This window comes from Mytilus edulis, chromosome 6 (genome assembly GCF_963676685.1).
Source record: "Mytilus edulis chromosome 6, xbMytEdul2.2, whole genome shotgun sequence".
NCBI lineage: Eukaryota > Metazoa > Mollusca > Bivalvia > Mytilida > Mytilidae > Mytilus > Mytilus edulis.
In genome coordinates this window covers 92333247-92341676 of record NC_092349.1, presented here as the reverse complement: position 1 = coordinate 92341676, position 8430 = coordinate 92333247, and the positions used below count along the sequence as shown (strand labels likewise).

Sequence of the window (8430 nt, the reverse complement as noted above, 5' to 3'; positions counted from 1 at the left end):
GTTGTCACAGTCAAAATCTATTTATTACAGTCTTTCTTATAGTTGTGGCAGTTGCATAATGTCCGTCCCAACCTTTTAATAGTTGGGACAGTTAAAATTTGTTTGTGTCAACTTTTCAGACGTTGATGCAGTCAAAAAATGTTTGTCACAACGTTTTTAGAGTTGGGACAGTCGTTAAATGTTTGTTACAACTTTCTAAAGGTTGGCACAGTCATTAAATGTTTATTACAACTTATAAAAGGTTGACACAGTCGTTAAATGTTTAAAACAAACACTTCATAGGTTGATACAGTCGGTAAATGTTTTAATACAAATATTTTAGCGTAACGGTAGCTAGTCCATCAGTGTAAAAAAAATCAGGTCTCACCCGGCTCTCAAGATTTGATTTTGTTGTGAAATAGTCCATTACTTATACTATTATCGTCTATAGTGCGATTGTAAACTTGTTTTGCTGTTTATTCATTTATTTTGCGATCGTTGTTTGTCTTTTGTCGTTTTCCATTTATTGCCGTAGCATTGTCCGGTCATTTTTGACAGTCATGTGCGTTTGACTTTAAATAATCCTTTTGATATCCTTACTTTTTATTTTATAATATCTGTTTTATAACATTTTCGTTCATAACTGGTTTTAAAAAACAGAAGCTTTCGTTTAAAATAGAGTTTTAATATTATTGCAAAAGAATGAGAAGATGATAATGGATTCATTCAAATTCATATTTGATAAATTCTGCGCAATAGAAAAATGTACAAGGGTGTACCTGAAATAAATTTAAAGATTATGACTAAGTTACCAATATTGTACAGCATAATAAAACAGTTTTAATTCGAATTACACCAAGAGGGACATTTCCGATGATTAAAAAAATAATTAGTAAAATCTGTCAAGTTTCATTAAAAACGGAAAACAATTCTTCACCGTAAACGGTTTATCCTCTTTAATTTTTTGTCGGCAAAAACAAAAAAACCTGGACCTCAGGTCGGCAAACTATTTTTACACAGGTAACTACAGATGTTAGACCACATGTTCAATAATCTGAGCTGGAAAATACAATCGGTGAGTAGAAATTATAAATATTTTAAAGCATGTCTATCGAATAATCATGGATTCATAATTTTGAAGGGAAAATGTGCACATTTGTCGGCTTACACAGACCTTACAATGTGTTCTCATTCGGGGATCAAAAAGGGGGGGGGGGTAGTTCCAAGGGTTCGAACCGCCTTTGTTTTGGCCGCTCAATGCATTTAAATGGGGACATATAGTTGGACCCCCCCCCCTTTTTAGAATGGCTGGATCCGCCACTGATCCTACAGAATCTATATTGAGATACTCCGATAGGCTATATATAGCTATGAATCGACGTTCTATATTACCACACTCGTGCATAGTTGCATGTTCCAGGGAAAATATCAGCTTTGAGCCACCTTTGAGCTTCAATGTTAAAGTTGTGCATCATAATAAATCATTGAAAGTCACAAAGGACACCGTTACCCTCCTCCTATTATCATGTGTATGTCATTTATTCCCTTAATTATTTTGCATACATCACCCTGAGTGTAATAAAAGGTTACTCTATATCTTCCCCTTTTTTGTGGGAATAATTTGGTCGATTATATCATGTATATAGGGAATCACTCAAGCATGACTGGATCCGTGCCCCTAAGGGCAGTCAGGGGCCCTGTCCCTTATGAAAAGTTCTGGATCTGCCACTGACCTATACATCATGTAGTGTGCATATTGTATGTTAATGTATTACTAACTCGGGTCATAAATTTGCATGAAATACTTGTCACTGGACATTTTATAACCAACAACCAACCGATCTTTACATGTAGGTATCCATATAAATGTGTTTCTTATCATGCTTATGCTGGATTACTAGTATTTCCCTGGTTTTGCTTTATCAGCTGACAGTTTTTGTTCTATTAAGAATGCATTGTGACGTCACGATTTCCATAAAAAAAAACATGCATAGTACAAACACATATGATTTGATCATAAAATGTTAAGAAAATTATTAACTTTAAGATTAAATAGTGACTTATTTAGCAAGTGTCCACTTTCATTTAGATTTTAAATAATTCTCAAATCATGGACAACATTGAACAAAACATTAATATATTCGATAATAGCAGGCATTGAAAGTGAATAAATATTTTAAAAATGGTTTAAAATAGCATTAATCATGTTAATCATCAAAATAAAACAATATTATTAAATTAATGTTCCTGAAACAAGGCACAGAGTCATAAACAGTTGCCATTTAAAGAGGGTGGTAAAGGGTTATTTTCGTGCAACGTGATCGCCTTTTTTTATTTCACGTTCAACGTGTTTTTACTTTTTTATTTGACGTTCAGTCGTGCAAGACGGGTGCCTCGTTCAACGTGTTCTGCTTATTTAATTTTACGTGCATCGTGATTTTCAAAGTCTTATTTTGCGTGCTCGGTATTTTTCAAATAAAATTCAAACACTGGCAGCTATAGTCAAGAAATACTTTTTTAAAAGCCGTAAACCAATTATATCAAAAATGTGTATACTAAATCGGGAATATCAAGTAAAACAAAGAGTTAATATATAAAAGAAGACAGTGACTCAGTCACCAAAGGTACAAATTTAAGTATTTATTTTTCGTGCAACGTTCATAATAGAAATTATTTCCCGTTCAACGTGAAATTATGTCTTATTTCACGTTTTTTTTCGTGCAAGCACCCCCCCCCTTTACCACCCTCTTTAAACACAGTTGATTAAACAAATTGTGCTAATTCAATTAGTAATTGTTTTATCATGTACTACATTGTTTAAAAAACACATATTAAAAGAGCAAAGCTAGCATCATAATTTTATTCTTTTTAGATTTAACATAGAATTTATATTAAATCACTATAATTTGTTAATACTTTGAACCCAAACTATATATTTTCATGTGAAATTTTTATATAAATTGTGCCCTGTTAGCATTGTTTTTCAAAATTCATTTGTGCCATACATGTTATCTAACTTACAAGTAGTAACATTCAATGGTGACATTGGTAATTTTATTTATTCCGCAATGATTAAGGACCTTCTAATCTATAAGTCATATATATTTTTCGACACGCATTCAATTGTGTTTTGGTTACTTTATTGTTGCCTAACTGTTGGGTTGATGCATCATTGATATATCCCACATCTCCTTTGATCATGTGCATTCACATACAACTGCAGATTTTTTTGCATTTTTTACATAATCATGATAATTATTTTATGTTAACATTCAATATGTCAGGAAAACATAACAAAAAAATCTATCTGCATGCATATTTTTTTATGTTAACATGGTATAAACTTTTTTAAAGTATTTTATGAAGCTCAAAATATTTTTTATAGATATAGTATATATATCCAGTAAGTTCTCATAAAATTTACTATGTTAACTGCATTGTATGTGTTGTATCTACCAATTTAGTCTAAAACAATTTTTTTTAATTCAAATTCAAAATTAACAATTAAAATATTTGTATTTACTGAATATGACCATGCAAATGTGACATTAAAATAGGTAATAATGAGGATGTTAACACTGGATATGCCATAGGTAATAATCAGAAATTCTTATACATGATGTAGCTAATATACAAATTAAGACACAATAGTTTATTGCCCTGGGGGATGATATTTAATCTGTCATTGGTATAATGATACCATTTTATAATAATGTTCACAAATTATCATGATTAAAATTGTCCTCTTCAAAATTTTGATAACTTTTTCAAAACAAATTATAATTTAAGAAAAATATGAAACAGCAGGATATATATTATTTTGGATATTAAAAAGCAAATTTTAAAAGTAATCTGAATATTGATTTATTAAAATAAAATTGGGTAAATAACTAAATTAAATAAAAAAAGTGAGCTGCAAAGCATTATTTAATGCAAGCTGTTATAACAAATGAATAAGTAAAAAGTATTCAGGGTAACACAAAAGATGTAAAAATTATTAAACTCAAGGATTTAAAACATTAACTGGGATGGTTAAGTCTTGGAACAATATTTTTACATCACAAAGGTTTATTCATTATATGCACTGGACAAAGGTAAAGTCAATATCATCTACATGTATATAGTAACAGGGTATTTATTTATTTTATTTTTTCGTTCCTTAAACTTTTTTTGTCATGTTTGTAGTATCAATATATTTCATATTAAATGATAAACATAATTAAAATGAACAAAAGAAATAACCTGTTGTGTTTTTAGAGAGGAATAACTATGTCCATGATGTCTGACTTTAAAGAATTGATGAAATAAAGTAACCCTTCAATGAAAGTACACAATCACACTTAACAAATCATTAATGCAGGAAAAAAGACAACACTATATAGAATTTAGACCCCCTTAAAAGATTTATTTTTCTTATTAATAGGGACTTGAAAATAGAACTGTATTAGTGCTAGAATTTTTTGGTCAATCAAATGAGAAGTGCTAGTTTTATCTAGCTAAATACAGTTATTGTAATTAACTTTCTTATTATTGCACAATGTATATACATGTAGTATTATATATTTATTATTAGTTAAACATTTACTGCACTTGAGTCTAAATGTATATTTTATTTTGTAGAATCATACTGAATATGTATTGGTTTGACCATGATTCCCACTTAGAATATATATCTGACACCTGCTAGTACATGTGCACTTTGATGCATAGAAAATATAGATGTTACTGAGTCGCTCGTATAGCTGCAAATTGTGAAACAATTGATTAATTCATTATTTAATGCTAGTTATCTATTGTTTTTGGAAATTATGAATATGGCGTGCAGCATTATTCCATGATGATAATGTGATGTTCTGATTAAATTGGACAAGAAGAAAATTGTACCTTGTACAAATAGGAAAATTACAAATTGTATTAAAAGAGGACCACATTACTGGAGGACTAATTACCTTGGATTATCATGATCAATTGTGAATTTGGAATAACAAAATTTCGTAGTTGCACTGAATATTAATAGTGCAGTCATACATGTACATTATTTCTGAATTCCATGAATACCCAGGATAACTATTCATTTGAAATAGCAATTTGGAATAATGAAAATGCATAGTTTCAGTGAATACTACTAATAATAGTGCACCATATCTGAATTCATGAATACTTTTAATTAGTGGATAATCAGTCATTTTAATATAATAACAATATGGATAATGTGAATTTCTAGTTTCAGTGAAATTTACAAAACAGTACATGTATATCTCATCTGAAGTTTATGTTGGCATTGCAATTGTTAACTACCGCCAGCATGTCCAGGGTGTGTAAAAAGATCTTAACCAACTATGAGGGTCTCGTGCAGTCCGCGTCAATTGTTTAGAGTCAAATGACTGCTTGCTGTACTAAAATTATTAAAGTCTGAATTAGAATTAAATAAAAATCTTAATTAGCATGATTAGTCATATTAGTGGCCAAGTATTCATGGTATTTGAAACAAATAAACCATGCACGTACATTAAAGTATAATTTTATTATCCCTCCTGCAACAAAAGTTGAAATACATGCATGCAAGCCAAGAAATATGTATTACAATCTGGCAGTAGCTACAGCGTACCGTTTTGTATTTAAGCTTCACCAGATACATTTTAGAAGCTGAAATGCCTGGATACTTCCTTCATTCTTTTTGTTCTTATGTTATGAAGTTTTTGTTATTGATTTATCCATTGCACTTCACCTAGTTTTCATGGTATACTACATGTACATGTAACTGTTTACAAAAAAATATTACTGTTTGAACAGTCACAGTGAAATACACTCGAAGTCTTAAATGAATAACATATGTATATTAATTGAGTTACTGGATTAATTGTTATGGTATCTTGAAAGGTGTACATGTCTCAGTGTCTGTCAGGCAGGGTTGGCCTGATCCTGACTTCATTTCATGGATCAGTGATTAAGGTTACTTCAGTTACATGTAATTTGTCAAGTTTGTTTCTCACACATGTTTAAAAATACTACAAGCAGTAGGAAAAGTAGGTCAACTATATTTGGTTTAAGAAATGAGTGTAAGGTGAATATGTCTAATTGCAAGACTTACATCAGACTTTGACCCCAATGAAAATGTCATGGTTCATTGAACAATGCTTAGTTTTTGTGGTTTGATCTATTTCCAAATGTTCTCAGATGCAACAGTATAAACTACATGTACATGCATGACATGTATAGGATCACTATTTTTGGCATATTATTGGATATTCATAAGTTAGTTTTCATGGTTTGGATGTTAAGAATGTTAAGTCTATTTCACAGACAGTATAAATCACTAAATGTTGGGTATCATTGGTATGGAATGTCAGTTTGTAGGGTGTACATCATCTGTCTGGCATGGTTTATTTGACTGCAACTTCATTTTCAAAGGTTAATGAAAATTGAAAGTTTGTGTGATACTTGTACATGTAGTAAACCTTCATACATGTAGGCAAAGCAGAGATGACATTTCAGCATTTGCACAGTCACTCTTGCTTACATCTGACACCAGTGATCATGTCTACATCTTAATTATACACATGTAGCTGCTTTTTGATAACAAAAGTCTGACAACTATTAACAATTGTTATAATTCATTTGATAATACTAGGTATTTTAGTCTTGTATAACATATAAAAAAGAAAATGTGGTATGATTGCCAATGAGACAACTATCCACAAAAGACCAAAATGACACAAACAATAACAATAATAGGTAACCGTACGGCCTTCAACAATGAGCAAAGCCCATACCACATAGTCAGCTATAAAAGGCCCTGATAAGACAATGTAAAACAATTCAAATGAGAAAACTAACGGCCTTATTTATGTAAAAAAAATGAACGAAAAACAAATATGTAACACATAAACAAACGACAACCACTGAATTACAGGCTACTGACTTGGGACAGGCACATACATAAATAATGTGGCGGGGTTAAACATGTTAGCGAGTTCCCAACCCTCCCCTAACCTGGGACATTGGTATAACATATATACTGTATGATAACCAGAATAAGGAGATGTGGTATGAATTTCAATAAGACAACCATCAACTGTAAACCAAGACAGGGATCTCCATGGATGAAAATTGAACGATGGAGGAACTTCAAGTGAAGTGATGTAATTGTTAGTAACTGTAAATCCTTCAACAATGAGCAAAAGCAGTTCCCCATAAGTGTGATAATGAAAAACCTATAACAGGCCTAGCTATATTGGATAATGTAACACGATGTAAACAAGTTCAGATGAGAAACCCAAGTTGGATTTTTATACCATGTATACAAAAGCAACATTGATACGTCAGTGATGACAAATATATTGTGGTTAATCAAAGACTTGTACTATAATAGTTGATCATCTGCCCTTATTCATGTTTTTCTACAAATCAATTCTATCTGCTTTTGAATAAATGCCTTCTAAATATATATCCCAAGATGTTAAGCAACATTTTCTCATTGTTTTCCATAAACACAATAAGCATTACAAAGTCATACATGTATAACGCACTAAACCATTATAGGTCAATGTATGGCCTTGGGCGCGGATCCAGGGGGGGGGGGGGGCTTCTGGGGGTTTGAACCCCCCTTTTTTTGGACGATCAAGGCATTTGAATGGGTACATGTAATTGGAACCCCCCTTTGTCCTGGGTTAGTAACAACCCCCTTTTAAAATGGCTGGATCCGCTCCTTGCCTTCAACATGGAGCCTCGGCTCACACCGAACAAAAAAATATAAAGGGACCCAAAATATTGTCTGTACATAATTATCTATCTAGTAACATTGTTAGTTTTCTTTACTGATTGAATAATATGTCATTATTGTACAAGCGTTTATGGGTTAAATAATTTGAATTTGAACAATTGAAATGGGAAAATATTTTGGATAATTAAACGTTAGTACATCTGATCAACTGAAACCACATAAGAGAATCCGATGTCAGTCTTTAGAATTTAATAAGACTGGAGTCTAAAGAATACATCAAGTTCTAAAAAGTGATGTGAAAAAAATAAAAGAATTAAGATTTGATTTCCCTGTCTTAAACAATGCGAGTTTTCATGTTTTGAACATTTGAACTTTCACTGGCGCTAGTTATTTTGTCGGGTCTTGAACAGTACGTCCATCTACTAGTATTTACATATGTATGGTAAATTCTTTGCGAAAAATCCGGTGAAAATATGAATTATTCTCGCGAGTGATAATATATTTCCACCTCAATCATGAATGCTGACGTGCTATCTACCTGTATCATGTGTATCAATTACAATTGAACTTCAAATAGACCATTCCGTACGATGTACAATACAAAGTCGAGTTTATAATATTGAACTATTCAAAAATAAAATACGGTAAAATAAAATAAATTAAATTCAGATAGATTTAAGATTTGTTTTCCATAGCTGCAAAAGATGTGTTAAATGTCTGATTTTTTT

General features: G+C 31.4%; 1 long non-coding RNA gene across 1 annotated transcript; it reads left to right on the top strand.

Annotated features, from left to right (window-relative positions):
- Positions 1–570: 570 nt before the first annotated feature.
- LOC139526871 (uncharacterized) lies at positions 571–5425 on the top strand. The gene is made up of 2 exons (XR_011665210.1): positions 571–1054; positions 4600–5425. It is a non-coding gene; the product is annotated as an uncharacterized lncRNA (long non-coding RNA).
- The last annotated feature ends 3005 nt before the right edge of the window (positions 5426–8430 follow it).